At 38.7% G+C, this 16,060-nt stretch overlaps 2 protein-coding genes across 4 annotated transcripts in view; both read left to right on the top strand.

Moving 5' to 3' along the window:
• LOC115066219 (hemicentin-2-like) overlaps positions 1-9,041 on the top strand; it is a 469,188-nt gene extending 460,147 nt beyond the window's left edge. The window contains exons 16-18 of one of the 3 annotated variants that reach the window (XR_007421871.1): positions 8,169-8,342; positions 8,414-8,567; positions 8,641-9,041. The gene's annotated coding sequence lies outside the window, so the exon portion shown is untranslated. Of the gene's footprint in view, positions 1-8,168; positions 8,343-8,413; positions 8,568-8,640 lie in introns of those variants that run through there. The other 2 variants (XR_007421874.1, XR_007421873.1) reach the window with 2 other exon arrangements.
• Positions 1-16,060, top strand: part of LOC125776627 (uncharacterized) — a 518,523-nt gene that overhangs the window by 372,081 nt on the left and 130,382 nt on the right. The gene's annotated exons all lie outside the window — the stretch shown is intronic.

Below are 16,060 nucleotides of genomic sequence, written 5' to 3'. Positions count from 1 at the left end.
GTTCATTTTATAATAGTCGAAATTAATATAATTTTTGAAATAATCATTTATTTAAAATTATTTTTTATTTAATACATTTTTTACCATTTTTCGGAAATATAAATATCAATATAAAATAATCACGCATATGTGACAATTATTCATATAATACAATATAAGCATGCATATGTGAAAATCACGCATATGTAACAATCGTTCACATAATACAACATAAGCATGCATATGTCACTCAGAGAATGCTTTTTACATTCTCTGTGTGCCTTTGTATATTTTGTATATTTTTCTACGAAGCAAATTCTCTTTATTTATTTTCAGTCATTTACATATATTTCTGCCACTCCACGTGCTCAATTATGCTAAAAAGCAGCGAGCACGGCGAATTCCCTAATAAAAATCGATCAGCTCTGTTAGCCGCGCAATCGAACCATCATACAGATTTCGATTTGCACCTTCTCTATGTTTTTAGTTTCTCTGCCAGATCTATGCTGACGATGTCCTAATCTGCACAAAAGTCTCTGACGTTAATTTAGCTCAATCCTTATTTACTAATATACTCGCCAGAATTGAGACTTTGTCACTGGAGTCTGGCGCTTCACTTTCTTTAGACAAAACAAATATCCTTCATGTATGTAGGAAGCAAAATTGCAACAGTATTTCACTTACCCACAACCAAACTAACATCGAATGTAAAACACAGCTGAAATTACTAGGATTAATTATTGACTCTAAGTATAATTTTAATGCTCACTGTAAATATGTCAGAAACTCGTTAATGACACGATTAAATATTGTTAAATATCTCTCGTCTAAGCATTCATTTATTCATCCGAACACACTAGTCAATGTTGTCAGAGCTTTGCTAACTTCAAAAATAGATTATGGGCTCCCCATCTATGGCAATTGCTCCAAAAGCAGTATCAACCTTTTAAATGCACCATACCATTGCGCAATACTGCGAAGTCTCCGGGCGTTTCCAACCTCGCCAATAAAAACGATAATGGCTGAATCTGGTTTACCAACTATTCAAGATAAAATTATAGATTCTTTGCTCCAAATTCTTGCGAAAACGGCTGAGAACACCAACCCATTACTAAATACAACTATCAACCATGCCACGAAAAAAAGAAAAATTCCAAGAATACAATCGGCTATTTCGAGATGCTTAAGTTTCGCTGAAGAAAATAATATTTTACGTAACGCAACATGCAAATTCACCACACGACATCCTCCCTGGCTGATCAATGATAAAATCCTACAGAATAAGCTTATGTTTTTGTCCAAGCAAAACACACCAAACGAAGTCTTTCAACAAGCATTTGCTGAACTGGAATCTAATTATACAAATAATGGCTGGAAGCTATTGTTTACGGATGGCTCCAAGTCCATCGATTCCACTTCGTTAGCAGTTGTCACTGCCACAGGAGAAATTATTTGCAATTGGCTTCTCCCCTCAACGAGCCCTGTATTTACCGCTGAAGGATCTGCTATCCTTCACGCAGTTAATCACGCAAAAAAGGCTAAAGGAAAGTTCCTCATCTGTACAGACAGCAAATCGTGTATGTCTGCAATAACGTCTCCTTCCAATCGCAATCCCATAATAGAAGTTATCAGGGACGCTATGCCTCATCCAAGCAAGACATTTCTAACCTTATTAAGCACAAAAGGCATCAAAAAAACGCAAGCGAATGGAAAACATTTAAACATCACTACGCGGACATAAACCCAGCCAGAAATCGAATAATCTACTCGTCAACAGTTCCAACTAGCGCAATGAAGACATATACTCGATTAAGGATTCGACACACTATCATAACACACACCCACTTACTATCGGGTAAAAGCCCATCCGTTTGCCCCCTTTGCGAGGACACCGCTTTTATCAAACACTTACTCACACTTTGTCCGATGCTTCACTCAACAGCCCACAACTCTGGCAACATTGATCTCATAAAACTACTAAGTGAACCTTCAGAAAAAAACGTTATGATTGTTTCTAGATTCTTAAAAACCAACGATTTGTTAAAACATATTTAAGCAACTTACACCTTTACTAACCCTTAGCAAATAGAACTTTTTACCTAGTTATAATCACAAGGCGGCTGAAGGCCTCGTAGCCAGTGCTGCGTTTATGTATTTATATAATAAAACTCCTTTTGTTATATGAATTATTATAAATAAATAAATAAATAATACTTTTGCGGTTTTCATTAAGATATTATTCGTGGTTCGTTTTGCGGGTTATATCGATTTATCGTTTATTGTTTACGGTTTACGTGTCGATTTTATCGGCTGTGGGCAAAAAGCATAGTTTAACGAGCGGCCGAGTTAGTGTTCCGTTTTGCGTACGGAGATCAACTACGCAAATATGACCGTCGGAGCCGTGGTAAAGTTTCTCTATGTGGCCAAGCCTCCATTCAGTGGGAAAATGGCCGGGAGTTAATGCTGTGAAGACTGCGGGATCTTGCGAGAGAGCTGCGAGAGGCCGTCAGTTGAGAACGGCTTCAATTCTTGTTAACAAGGTCGTGAATTCTTCATAATTGAATTTATAAGTGCCAGCTAGCTTCTTGAAATGTGATTTGAAGCTTTTTACGGCTGATTCCCATAAACCACCCATATGTGGAGCGCTTGGGGGGATAAACTGCCAATGGATACCTTGGGGAGCATATTTTTGTATAATGTCAGTTGAGACTTGTTTCATAAAATCCACAAATTGTTTTTCTGTGGCTCTTTGAGCTCCGATAAATGTTTTACCAATATCGCTCATGATTTTGGATGGAAAGCCACCTCGTCCGACGAAGCGAGCACATGCCGCGAGGAAAGCCTCCTTTGTCAGATTAGTACATACTTAGCTCAAGGTGTACTGCTTTTGTCGTAAAACAGACAAAGACAGCCACATAGCCTTTCATCAGTGTGGGAGACCTTAGCCTGGACTCCTTTATTTGAAAAGGCCCAGCAAAGTCGACACCTGTGGTGGTGAAAGGCAGAGCGAAGTTGCAGCGTTCCGGTGGAAGTGCTGCCATAATCTGCGTTCTCATTTTCTGCTTGTGCATAGTGCAGACCTTGCACGTGAAAATGCACTTCTTGATTTGGGGCTTAAGGCGGAGAACATAGTACTCTTGACGTACCATATGTTGCATGAGGCGATGTTCGGCGTGTAACATGAGTATATGGATATAATTGATGAATAATGTGGCAAATGAGGATTTTTCTGGTATTATTATGGGATGGCGTTCGTTATACGTAAGGCTGGAATTAGCAAGCCGGCCGTTTGCACGAAGCAGACCTTTCGTGTCTATAAATGGGTTTAGTACTAAGAGTGAGCTATTTTTGTCAATTGGATTCGATTCTCTTAGTAACCTTAGGTCGCGGCTGAAGTAGCGCATTTGGGTTGATGCGATAAGAGTGACCTTCGCAAGTCTTTTGCAAGTCTTGGTGCGTCAATGTATCACATTGGGGGCAAGTTGCTCCCTTTACCTTAAGTTTGAGTCGCTCTGCGAACATGAGAATATAGGCGACTTCTCTGAGTGCTCGGGGGAACGATGAAAATTGTTCAAGGATGTCAGCATCATACATTGTTGTGTGATACGAGTAAGTGGCGATTTTTCGACTTTCTGTTGCGCATTGGCGATTGTGGCCAAGAATCGGGAGATTCTGTTAAGCATCGGGGGCCATTCCACCAGAGCGTGGTGGCGGCGAGATGAAGGGGTTTGCACCCTCTTGTCCCAAGATCAGCAGGATTGTCAGCACTGGCTACGTGTCGCCAAGTGGCTGATCCTACTAGATCAAGTATTTGAGACGTTCGATTAGAAATATATGTTTTCCACGCGTGTGGTGGTTTTTCTAACCAGGCTAGAACTATTTCGGAATCGGACCAGAGGTATAATTTATATTTTGCCATGTTTAAGTGGATCTGCACCATGAAGACTAGCTTTGCTAGTAGCAGAGCGCCACAGAGTTCAAGTCGTGGTAGACTTATGGTTTTTAGAGGCGCAACTTTTGCTTTTGCCTTTAGTAGGTGGCTTGTAGTTGCAATATCGCTTTGTGTGCGCACATATATACTAGTGGCAAAATATGCCTTTTCAGAGGCGTCGCAGAAGCCGTGTAGTTTCACTTTGTATTCGGGGGAATAGTTTACCCACCATGGAATTTTTATCTGCGAAATGTCTTTTAGGTTATTAGCAAACTGGGACCATTTTTCTAAGCGAAAAGGCTTCACTTGTTCGTCCCAGTCGGTTCCGTGTAGCCATAATTCTTGGATCAGGATTTTCGCTTGTATCATAATTGGCGAAAGCCATCCTGCGGGGTCGAAAAGTTTTGCCACAGAGGATAAAATTTGTCTTTTTGTGATGGCGGATAATGCGGATATTGACTCTGTAGTATATGAAAACTGGTCAGATATCGCATTCCATTGTATGCCCCGTGTTTTTGTTGCACTTTCCTTTTCAAATATAGGGAAATTAGTATCCAACAAATGGTCTTTAGGAATATTTTTTAAAATATTCGCGTGATTGGCTGTAATCTTTTTTAAAGGAAACCCTGCGGTATTGAGGGCATTTATTACCTGTGATAAGGTATCGTATGCTAGTGGAAGACTGTGGCTTCCAGACAGGATATCGTCTACATACGTCTGTGTTTTTAACACTTGTGTTGCCAGAGGAAATTCTAACTTTGTGTTTTCTGCCAGTTCGTGGAGTGTACGAATGGCTAAGTATGGAGCACAGTTCACACCAAAGGTTACTGTTTTTAATTTAAAGTCGCGTAGTGGACTATCGGCAGATTTTCGGAAAATAATTCGCTGAAAATCTTGATCGTCTTTATGTACGACTATTTGTCGATACATTTTTTCGACATCCTCATTGAATACGTACGAGTATTTGTATATACGCCAATTCAATATGAGGAGCATTAGATCTGGTTGGAGTGTAAGTCCCGTAAATAGAATATCATTTAGGGAATTCCCCGAACTAGTGGTTCTTGAGGCATTGAAGACAACTCTGACTTTGTTGTTTTTTTGTCAGGCTTTACTACTGCATGATGTGGCAAGTAGAATGAGTAATATTTGCCTTTTAAGATTTTTTCACATGGGCTTACTTCCTCCATGTGATCTAAATGAAGGTATTCTTCTAAGACACCATCATAGTCTTATTTCAGCTCACCTTTTCTAAGTAGGTTTTTTTTCATACTTAGAAACTTCTGTATTGCGGAGGTGCGAGAGTGACCTAAGGCGAGTGTATCTGGAAATTGTTGTTTTAGTGGTAGTCGTACGACATACCGACCATTATCTGATCGAGTAGTTGTAGCTTTGTAAAAGTCTTCACAATACTGATCTTCTGGTGTTGGAATTGAAATGGGGGGTAGTTCTTCTAACTCCCAAAATTTTCTCAATTGGGAATTGAGGTACTCGTTTGAGATTTCCTCAACTTGAGTTGCCATTGCTGTGACTGACCGTGATGAGAGCGATTGCTCCCACAAAAGTAACGAATTTTCTGGTAATGCGGCGGTGCATATGTTTACCAGAATAGGGTCCCAGCTGTTTGTGGGGATATTCAGTGTCGATAGAACCGACAAGCAATTAGAAACAGTGGATTCTAATTTGATGAATTCTACACTTGTTTCTTTTTTAATTTTTGGCAAGTTCATTAATGTCGTTACTTGTTTATCGACCAGAATTCTTTCGTTTTCATATCTCGCTTTTAGAGCTTCCCAAGCCAAATTGAAATTATCGTCATTTAATGCGAACTGTTTGACTATATCGCCTGCTTCACCTTTTGTTTTGTATCGGAGGTGATACAATTTTTGTGCTTTTGATAAATGCGGATGGTTGATGTAAACGGCTGTGAACATGTCCCGGAAGGACGGCCATTCTTCATAACCTCCATAGAATGTTTCTGTGTCACATGCGGGCACCTCGAGGTGGATGCCTGAACTTGCCACTTGATATTGTTGCATTTGTTGCAGCTCTACTTTCGGATGTGGACTAGGTGCGATTGCTTTTATTAGCTTTAATTGATCGGAGATCATAGCTTTTGTTTCTTCGTACTGGTCTAAGCAGTTTTACATATATTGCATAAGCCGATTGTTTTAAATTTTGTGATAGGTCTGAATCGTCACATTCTATTATGGCGTCATGAGCTGCTTGGAGGCGAGTCCAGAAATTTTTAATTTTTGACCTTTTATTTCTAATAGCGATTCAGAGTTGTCTTGAATCGGTGAAGAGGCAAATCTAGTGCAGTATCTTGTTAAACTGCCATTTTGTGAAATGAATTTAACAACCTGTTTTGAGCGTGTAGCTCCTGCAGGTGTATTTTGATTTGTTGCGTTATTAACCATTGTGGTTTTATTTTATTTTTTATCTATAAATAATTAAATTTGTTTTTGTAAATAAGGCAATAGGGTATTGCTTGAAACCGAATACTCTTTTAGGTAAATAGAGTTTTCAATTTCGATTATCTTTCTAAAATAGTGTTAGTTTTATTAACGTTTTATTTTTTGTTATTTAATTGCGATAGAATTAGTTTTATTTAAATTTTTTTTTGCTTCAATTAATTTATATTTCTTATGTCCTAATGTTGTGTAATTAGGCAATTTTTTTTTTTTTCGTTTTTATGCAATCCTGCTTGTTTTTGTTTGGCACAGAACCAGAGGTATTGCGGGATATTGCCAATGTGGACTTTGAATATTTGAATATGTGCGCTCACAGTTTTTATTTAACCGCGATTTGATTATAGTTTTTAATTATGAAATTTTATTTGACTTTACCGCCGAATCGTAACTGAATTAAAAAAAAAATGGATCACGAATGTATGCATATGGTTATAGCCGCAGGAAGCTTATATTTACATTTAGTTCAAAATTAAAAGCTTGGGCTTAAAGAAGAATACAGTAAAAAGTAATCTGAGATTACAAAGAAAGAAGAGTTTTTTTCAAAACTAAGTAATCACTTAAGTACTGGCTTGTCTTTTGAAAATATTGAAGAATTGACAGATCACATCCTATCACTCCATTTAAATTTAGAGAAAGCATTTTATAGTCAGGAAATTTCAAATGGTTTCCCAATTTCCTTTAGACCTTGTGCACCTTGTAGATCTTGGTGTATGTAAAAAGTTGTTTCAATTGTTGATTAGAAAGGGTAGTATAAACGTTTGCAAATTTAATGAAAAAATAACGTTTCTCTCCAATTTAGTTCCTGCAGAGTTCGGTTGAATATGTCGAAGTTTGAATGAAATTAGCAATAGAAAAGCGACCGAGTTTAAGCAGTTCTTATTGTATGTGGGTACAAGGTGCGTTCCAAAGCAAACAGGACTTTTTTAATCTTGCGCCCCCTGGTGCCATCTATATGTCTACTGATGCGTTAGAATCTGCTACCTTTATCGATTGTCCAGTGAGAATTTCATAATATTTCATTAATTGGAGGTGAAGTTATTGCGTTTTAAATGTCAATATATTTGTGTTATCGATGCGAAAATGAGCTTCGAACAAAGAGCCAACATAAAATTTAGTTTTAGAACTGGTAAAACTTTTACCGAAACGTTTCAATTGATGAAGCAAGTTTATGGAGATGATTGCCTAGCAGAGTGCACGATTGGTATCAACGTTTTCAAAGTGGTCGTGAGGACATAAATGACGATCAATATGTGTGCCATCCAAATTCCGTGATCACCGGAAATTCCATCGAAACTGTGCGTGAATTCATCAAAAATCAGGCGAAACCATTATTGAAATTCATGGAAATGGAATTAAGCGTCTCTAAAACATCGATTTATCGCATTTTGACCGAACATTTGGGCTTACGAAAGGTGTGTTCACGGTTTGTTCTGAACTTCTTCCTTTTCTAAAAAATACATTTGCCTATGAAAGGAAAGCGTTATGCAGAAATAGAGGCCATTCAAAAAGTTTGCACCGGCATACTGGCGGCCATACCGGCCAACGAGCTAAAACACTCATTCGACATGTTTTTGGACCGTGCAAAAAGGTGTATTGAATCAGAAGGAGAATATTTTGAATAAAATAAATTGATTTTGCCGAAAAAACCATTTGTTCTGTTTTGTTTTTAAAGGTCCTATTTACTTTGGAACGCACCTTGTATAAGTATTCATCATTACAAAGAGACCTCTTTCTTTAGTTATTGTTATTTAAGTATTTTCTAACTCCAATTGATATCCTTTCAGATAAATCAAAAAAGCGAAGAAATGGACCGACAAAAGGCCGTCCGAGAATGCAAGGACTGGCGAAAAAATCGACAATGCTTAAACTTAATTGCTTCTACCCCACCCTTAACAACACTAGCTGGAGCTTTGGAAAATAACGAGAAACTACAATGCGAGGAATTTGCTATAGCAACGGTTAGTAATGTATACAAATCTTCAATAAACAATTTTAAACTTTTGAATAATATGATATTTTCAATTTACAGAAAAAGTGTGTTTTAAGGATGAAAGGCAGTTCAGAGAGTGTACGTGATGTGTTGCGATATCTGTACACTGATGAATTCCTCTGATTATGTAACTCGGACGGACATTTTAAGCAAATGCTAACGAAATGTCTACTGGCATCCAACATATTATATGGTAAATTTAAAAACATACATATTTACCTAAAAATATGTATTTTAATTCAATTTTTCTTTATATTTTTTTGTAGATTCTTTCATCACTTGTGAACTGGCGAATTTCGAAAAACAATTTCGGAAGTCCATCGAAATAAACAATCATAGATACAAGCAAATGAAATATAAGAAGCGAAAAGCTGTGGAGGAATCAAATGAATAACGAAAGAACATTATAATAATTTAATAGAAACGTATATATTATTTTTTTATGTGTATATAGTATATACTAATTTTATATACTTTATATGGAAGAAGTTTTTAATTAAAAATGTGTAAACAAAAATGAAATTTAATAGCAACAATTAATTCGAAAATCTATAATAATTTTTACTGTGAATTAAATTTTTTTGTAAGAATATTGAAGAAAAATGAAATTAATGTAAATCTTGTCAATTGGAAGAAAGTAATAAACGAAAATGATAATTTATTAAAATCACAGAAGTAACAAAAAATTTTGTTATTATTAAAATAAATGAAATCATTTTAATAAAAGAAAATCTTTCTATTTTGAGTTTCGAAATCAAGATTGAAGGAATGGCAAGCGAGTGGCTTCCCCACTAGACTAATGTGGAATGCACCGTCACGCTTTCTTGAAAGCAGTTATGTTGATTTGCCCGAAAATTCATGAAAGTGTGAGAAAGAAATGTATAGTTTTATTACAGCAGAAAAGATATGAGCGAGAAGGTAATAAAAAATCATCATTGTTTCGCGAATCAAAAAATCTCCCAAAACTTTTATATATGATACATGTGATTTTTTTCACCTTCATAAGCGCACATTTTCTGATACAATAAAACTATATACATACTTCATTCTAACACTGTCGGGGTGATCGACGTGTGTTTGCCTGATGTGGTTAATTTTTCCTGCATTGATATGCTGATGCTGCTACTGTTGTTGATGTTACTGCTAATACTGCTGCTGCTCGTTTGGCGCCTGTCCGTTTGCTCGGGTAATTCGTTTTATTGTGTCTTTCTGATTGTTGGGTACTTCGTTGTTATGTTGGCGCTGATTGTGTTTTTTGCATTGTCCTCTAATTCGTATTTAGACGAGTTAGGAGGACAATTCAGGGATGTGTTCATTTGGTATGAACATCCCGGTCGCCTTGCAGGGTCTGCGAATAAAAGGATTTTTAAAGCTATTTTGATATGGGTTAATGAGTACTATTATAAACGGGTTGGAGGTATACTTTGGGTTTAAATCGCACAAGCACCGGTTAAAGTCCAACCGAGTGCGGTGTTTTGTTCGATCACGGTGCTGTTATCGGGGTTGAATAATCCGGATTTCATTAATCTTGGGTAGGCGTCGGCTCCCAGTTCCAACATAATTTTGTCATTCTTCCAAAATGTAGGGTCGGCTAGGACTAAGTGGTCGAACTTCTTAATGATTTCGCCACTTAAGTCACGATTATAGGGTCGGGTCGGTAAATCATGCGTCAATAGGCAGTTAACTTCGACATGCCAGTCGGAATCAGTTAATGATCCTATGACGACTTTGCATATACGATGCGAGTCAAGGTACGTCTTCGGTAACCTCAATCTTTGAACCAGTTCTGACGCAATTATAGTAACCTATCGGGTCCACCACCATTTGCCATCGTGTTTAACTTTGACCATGACTGTTGGTATGAGGGTCGGCTTGGCCAGTAACGTGGGTAGATCTTTTTGCCTATGAAATCTTTCTTCGCTCTTTGATGGTTTTTCTGGCTCTTTGCAAAACAATCTGGGGTGCCCATGTAGGGTTGAATGGTGTTCCCCATTACACGTGGCACATCGTTTTGAACTTTTGCACTTTTGGGTGGAATGCGATCTGGCCCAGCAATTGACGCAGTACTTATACTTAATGACTGCGTCAAACTTTTCGTTGATGTTCATTTGAGTAAATTTTGAACATGCTACCAGGCTATGATCCTTTTTGGCAATCCACAGGCGACGAGTTTGTGTGTTTGTTTTGCTGAACGGCTGATAGTTCGCCGGGCCGTGCGATGGGTACTTCCTCGTTCTTCTCGAATAGATGAAAGGCTGATAGTACGTCGGGCAGTGCGATGCGTATTTCCTCGCTCCTTTCAAATGGGGGAAAGGGTCGCTTCAAAGCGATGTAGGCGTCTTGCCAGGGTTCCTTCGTCGGAGAGTGGGCTGATGCTACAAGTCACGCTGAGTGATTGCACGGTGAATGTGGGAATGCTTTGGCGGCTGCAAGTTGGCTTCATACTGGTTTGAGGGGCCATGTCACTATAAGGAAATAAAATTAATTATTTGATGCAGTGATTATTTTGGTTATTGGCCGGGTGATTGTTTCCTGAGAGGTACGTATGTCAACTACTCTTGCTTTATTGTCTGCCTCGAGATACATTTTTTCGATGCGACCAAGTCTCCACTCATTTTGGGGTACTGTTTCGTGACGTATAACAACCATATCGTTGACATCATTATTACGTTGAGGGTATTTCCACTTATATCTTTTGTGGAGTTCTTTCAGATATTCTTCTTTCCATCGTTTGCAGAAGTGTTGATGGAGTATCTTCAGTTTCTGCCATCTTTGTGTGATGCTTAGATGTGCGTCTTCTATGTTCTGCTGCGATTAATAAAGGGGTAACTGTTAAGAAATGGCCTGGAGTTAAGGGTTCTAAATTTTTTGGGTCTTCACTTAATAGGCTTAAAGGGCGAGAATTCAAGCAACTTTCGATTCGGGTTAAAAGGGTAGCTAGTTCTTCGAAAGTGAATTTCTCGTTCCGAGACACCTTTTTCAAGTGGCTCTTTAAACTTTTCACTCCTGCTTCCCAGAGTCCACCTCTTCCTCTTCCTAGAAATACTTATTTCGGGATAAAATAATTAGCGTGCGGGTAGTGTTGAACTCTTCAGGAGTTATTTTCAACGTTGTGTATGACGGTTGTGATTTATTGGATGACGCATTCAAACAGAATTTGAACAAATATGCCATAACTCGAATGGATTTGGGTAAGGATGAGAATCTATCCAGCATATCCTCTTGTGTTGTATTCAAGAAGGTCTTGATTGGCCGGCGTTCCAGTGTTGCATCGATTGATTTCTTGGTAACTGGCCAGTGTATCGGGTCGAGTGTTAGCCATTGGGGTCTGTGCCATCAGAGGTCATTGTTAACCAATCCCAGAGGTGTGCTTCCGCGAATAGCTAGATCTGCCGCATTGTCTTGACTTTCGGCGTGCGTCCAATTTTCGGTTCCAACCTTTTCTGCGATTGTGGCAATTCGGTGAGATACAAAGGTTGTCCATGTGCATGGGGGTTTGCTAAGCCTTGAAAGAACAATTGTGGAATCCGTCCAAAGGTGAGTACGATATTGAATTATAGTTAGTTGGGGTAGGGTCGCATCCACTAGATTCGCCAGAAGAACAGCTCCGCAAAGTTCTAGCCTTGGCAACGATATAGTTTTTATTTGGACTACTCGACTCTTAGATACCAAAAGGGTTGTCCAGGTATTTGTGTTTGTAGAAACACTGATATATAGGGCTGATGCGTAGGTTTTATCAGATGCGTCAGAGAATCCATAAAAATTGATGATCGCCGGTGTCGAAAAGTGGGTCCATCGAGGAATTTCAATGAGATTTAAGGAATTGTAGTCCTTTATGAACATTTTCCATCGATGGAGGGTTAAGGGTTTCAGACATTCATCCCAATCAGATTTATCCAGACAAATCTGTTGCATTATTATTTTAGCTGTGACTACAACGGGGCTGAGCCAACCAGCTGGGTCGAGCTATAATCGATAGTGCTTCTCTTTTGGTATACGACGTTTTATCCTGAATAGGGTTGATGAGAAAAAAGAACGCGTCTTGTTTTGCATTCCATCTGATTCCTAGTGTTTTTGTCTTATTGGATTCTGGTAAACTGAGTGAGTTGGTATCCAATAGATGTTCTTGTGGGATTCCACATAAAACTTTTGTGTCATCTGAGGTCCATTTGCGTAGAGCGAATCCTGCGGACTTCAAGGATGAAGTGAGTTCATCTCGTGCCAATATCGCTGTTGGTACGTCGTGTGCTCCTGTAAGTACATCATCAACATACATTCCGTTTCGAAGTATCTCTGCTGCCAGTGGGTGGGTTCCTTGTACATCACCCGCTAATTTGAGGAGGGTACGGATAGCTAAAAATGGAGCACAGTTAATGCCAAACGTAACAGTTTATAATTCAAAATCTTCTATAGCGTCGTTAGGGGATTTCCTAAATAAGGTTCTTTGAAACGGGATGTGTCTGCTTTCAACGAGTATTTGGCGATACATTTTTTGGATATTTGCGTTGAATACGATTCGAAACATTCGCCACTTTATACTAGGATTACGAGGTCTGCTTGTAGAATGGGTCCAGTATGTAGTACATCATTGAGGCTGTTCCTGTTCGAGGTGGGGCATGAAGCGTTGAATACCACTCGCAGTTGAGTCGTTATGCGATCCGGTTTGATGACTGCGTGATGTGGCAGATAATACGTTTTCGTATTATCCGCAGGGTCGTATTCAATTTTGGTCATATGACCGAGTTCCAAATACTCGTTGATGGCCTTGTACTCCGCTTTTATTTCGGGTTTTCTCGACAATGATTTTTCATTTCTAAGAAATTCAGCTAGAGCTATGTGTCTTGAGTTGCCCAATTCCATGTTTTCTGGGGTTTTAAAGGGTAATGTTACCACATAGCGCCCATCTGTTTCTGTGGGACGTATTTTTATAAATTTGCTCACAAACTATATCTGAAGTTGATGGTAGAGGCTTCCTTGTAACTTCTTCAACTTCCCAAAATTGTGTGAGCAACTTGTCTGGGGTCATCTTATTGAAAAATGACATTATTGAGGGTGATAAGGGTTTTTCTGGTGTGGGTCCGGATAAAATCCATCCGAATTCCGTTTCTTGGGCTAGAAGGGTCCCGAGTACATTTCTCCGTACACCACTGAGAATTATTTGTGGGTACAGGTCACTTCCGATCAATATGTCGACTGGTCTGGGTTTATAAAAGTGAGGGTCAGCTAAACTAAAACCAAAATCTGTATTAGTGATGATCGTATTAAGTGAGTGAATGGGTAAATTATCGGTTAAAGATTTTAAGATAAACGCGTGTGTTGTTATCTTAAACTCCTTTCTTGTCGATGAACGAAGGGTGAGTTCACAAATTTTGGAGGGTGTTGCCGAAACGGTGTTGTTCAATCCAGTCACTTGTGCATTTTTCCTGAACGTGGGTATGTCCAATTTTCTCTGGAATTTCTCTGAAATAAAAGTGGCTTCTGACCCGGAGTCGACTAGTGCGCGAGCTGTGAACATTTGCCCTTTGTATAAAACTTGAACCAAAGCAGTACCTAGCAAAATCTGCCTCCCACTGAAGTTTTGTGGGTCCTGGGTTTTATTTTTAGTGGACTATAAGAGGGTTGTGTAGGCTTGCGGATTTATATTGGTATTAAGAGTTTGGGAGGTACTACTGGTGTTTGTGTCAAGAGGCGGGTTTGAGGCTCTTGATCCTTGCGGGGGGGATTGCGAACGGGTTGGTGTATCCCTATCCAGAAGTATGTTATGTTTCTTTCTGCATATTCTACAAGAATATTTGCTCTTACAATCTCTGAAACTGTGAGATAATGTAAGGCAATTGAAACAATAACCATTATTTTTTACTGTGGTTATTCGGGTCTCAACATTCATTTGTAAGAACTTTGGACATTCTCGAATTGAATGTTGTGTTCTACAGGGCTTACAACTTTCAATGTCTTGAGGTTTTTTTTAAAAGTTGTTGCCTCTAGCTGGGTGTGCACTAGCGTGTGAAAAATCAAGGGTCGAAGTTCCGGAAACATTAGCGTGAAATGTGCTGAACTTCCTGTCTTTTCCTTTTCCATAGGATCCACTGTCAGATTGGGTCATTGGAACGGGGTCAGTTAGATTTCCGGCTGCTTCCAAAGATTTATACCTATGAGTGAGAAACGCGTCGAAAGTTTTCCAGGAGGGTATTTCCGAGTTATCTTCTAGGGTGTCCTCGAATTGATGAAGTAGGGTTTTGGGTAGTTTCAATCCGCATAAGAAGATTAAGATAGGGTCCCAACTACAAGTGTCTATGTACACGTTGTGTAGATTTGTGAGACAATTGTTGACGGTCCTATGAAGGTGTTTAATCGCGCTTCCACTTTCTTGGTTTGCTTGGGGTAGATTGAATAAAATTTCAATTGCGCGTTGACCTGAACTCGTTTGTTCTAGTATTGGGATACCAGGTCTCTCCATGCCATTAGGAAACCATCATTTGTTAAGGGTGCGTTTTTAACAATTGCTCTTGCTTCTCCTCGGGTTTTTTGAATCAAATGGAACAGTTTTTCCACGTTGCTGATTTTGTGATTGTTTACGTATATAGCCGTAAACATATCTCGGAATGAAGGCCAGGTTGCGAAATCTCCATAAAATATGTCCGTGTCACAAGGGGGTATATGAATTGAGGGTCCTATGTCCCGCGATGTATATTCCTCTGAAACTCGTTCTTTTATTGTTGGAGTTGGGGTCTTGAGATCATCAATAGCTTGATTGATGGATCTTAAACATTTTAAATATAATTGATGACCTTTCTTAAGTTTTTCTTTGATTTTTGCAAAATGAATAGTTTCACCGGGTTTTTGTGGGGTTTAAGTTTGAATCTGAATACGTGAGTAAGCAACGAATTTATTTTTTTGTTTTATGTGTATATTTTGTACCGCAAAATATAATGAGTGAAATTCCGACGAACGAAGAATTTCCTAATGGGTCTTTTGAAATTTTTCCCCGGGTCTGTTTTTTGCTTGCTCACACTGCACTGGTCAACGTTAGTTTTTTGTTAGTTGAGCGGGTAATGTATACATTTTATCATAATAAAACATATATACGTCAGTGGTCAGCATGAGAGGATCTGACACTGTGTTGGTGAGTACAAAAAAAGGAGCCCAGTGAGAAATTGGAATTACAATTAAGCATCTAATCTCAATAATTAATAGTATAATGAAAATTAACAAAATGTCTTTAAGGATATATTCCCTATTAACTTTAAAAGACTTGGAACATAAAAGGCATTGCATGGCACCAAATGCATTTAGAACCATAAAATATTTCTCGCAGGGGATATTTGGTTTTGCGCTATAATCTTGCGTGATGTTAATTCGTGGCTGGCTCAGCAACGACTGAATGATAGAGCGTAAGCGTACGTGTGAAGTTAGTTTGCAAAAATTTGCTAAGAAATGCCGACCACTGGTATACGTGTAGGTACGAGTGGGTGCCAAAGCAATGCTACTTGGCTCTCAAAAATTATGTACGTATGTATGCGTAAAGTGCAAAGCGAAATATGGCAATAACTAATTTTGCAAATACGAGGTGTGTTCAAAAAGTATCGCGAATTTTGAATTTTCGCGGGTTACGTATGTATATTCGAATTTTTTGTGGCGTTATGTTGGTACTCATGTCTCTCGCTTATGTCGACAAGCTCAGCCATT

This window comes from Bactrocera dorsalis, chromosome 2, assembly GCF_023373825.1.
Source record: "Bactrocera dorsalis isolate Fly_Bdor chromosome 2, ASM2337382v1, whole genome shotgun sequence".
In the NCBI taxonomy this organism is placed as follows: Eukaryota; Metazoa; Arthropoda; class Insecta; order Diptera; family Tephritidae; genus Bactrocera; species Bactrocera dorsalis.
The sequence above is the reverse complement of the archived record's forward strand: the minus strand, read 5'-3'. Positions and strand labels throughout refer to the sequence as shown.